We start from the raw sequence: 1,749 nt of genomic DNA, 5'->3' as shown, positions 1-1,749 counted from the left end.
GGAGGCTGTTCTAGAGGAGGCTGTTCTAGAGGAGGCTGTTCTAGAGGTGTTCGGTTACTAGAAGCATAGTGAGGGTAGCTTTCTCTGTTTTGATTGGCAGATTATATCACATGATCATTTTTCTATTGCACGTGTTCCTTTCTATAATCTGACTTTAATAATATGTATAGTCAATCATGCATAGGCATAAGATGGTAATTAGAGGATTCTCCCTAAAAGTTTACTTGAAGGCATAGTTTTTACTGACTGCACATGTACCCAAAACCAGTTCAGGCCAGATCAGTCTATCTTATATGGTGCTCAGACATAACTGGGAGGATTGAGGAGAAAATGTCAAAGTTTCATGGTCATCAAGATGGTAAAAACGTATTCTGTTTTTGAAGTCAGGTGTATGTGCAGCTCAAGGCAGATGGAGGGTCTGAGGTTGCTAATGGATTGCTAGGAACGTCATTTAAATGAGATGTAAAGGTCTGCAACTGCCAAGTATGTTATCAGAGAAAGGGGGTTGTTTGTAACCCAAATAAAGTGGAGTCCCAGGTTCTTTCTTTATTCTCTATGCTTTGTTACCTTAAAAGAAGATACAGATAGATAGATAGATAGATAGATAGATAGATAGATAGATAGATAGATAGATAGATGATAGATAGATGATAGATGATAGATATTTAGATAGATAGATACTTACATACATACATACATACATACATACATACATACTTACATACATACATACAGAGATACATAGATAGATGACAGCTGTTCAAACTCCAAATTCTGCTTCTCTATGTCTGATGACAAAGCACTCTTCAGATCTCCGACTCCTTTCAGCCTTGATGACTGTAACAAACTTTTTCCACTCCCTGTTAGCAGCTTTCCTCAGCAGATATCCTATGACTCTGGAATCTCTAACATCCTGGGGTATCCAAAACAACTTCAACTTTACAGCTGTAAATGCCTGGGATCCACACATGCTCTTCTGGGCTCTTCCAAGGGGCTTGAGTCACTTCTTCAACTCTACCCTCTGTAGCACTCCAGGGTCTGGTTGACTCTACTCCACTGCAGCTGCTATTCTTGGTGGTCATCCGATGGTACTGGTATCTCCAATGTGCTGGAGTCTTCAGCTGCAAATAGTCTTCACCAATACCCTCTCATAAGCTCTTTTCATGGTGCTAAGCCTCAACTCCTTTGCATGATCCCTTCAGTTCGGGGACATCAACTGAAACTGAGGCTACACCTCACCAATGGCCTTCCCTAGCCTCTCACAGTGCCAAGCCTCAGCTGCTCTCCATGACTTTTTCATACTTTCATGCCTTGCCAACATGGGTGTTTCCCACCACCACCACCACCCCACCACCCAGGGCTGTGAATGCCTTCTGTCCTGACAACAGGTAAAGACGAGAAGATACAGGAATTGGTGCTGAAAAGCAGCATCCGGGAGCAGGAAGAGGGTGACTAAATACAACACAGTCTCCCCGTGAGTCCTGGCAGTATAAGACATGAGACAGCAATAAGTCAACCACCCAGGGCAAAAGGCAGTTTTGAAGTTCAAAAGCTAAAATATCTGACAGAGCTTGCCTACATCTTATGCCAATAATCTCAGTACTTTGGAGGCTGAGGCAGGAGGACTGCTGTGAGTTCAGTGCTAGTCTAGGTTACATGGCAAGCTCCAAGCCAGCATTGGCTACAGAGTAATATCTTGTTTCAAAAAAAATGTAATAATAATAATAAAACAAGCTAAATCCTAAATCT

The sequence above is a fragment of the Grammomys surdaster genome, unplaced genomic scaffold (assembly GCF_004785775.1).
Source record: "Grammomys surdaster isolate TR1022 unplaced genomic scaffold, NIH_TR_1.0 98, whole genome shotgun sequence".
NCBI lineage: Eukaryota > Metazoa > Chordata > Mammalia > Rodentia > Muridae > Grammomys > Grammomys surdaster.
Note: the sequence above shows the minus strand (reverse complement) of the source record.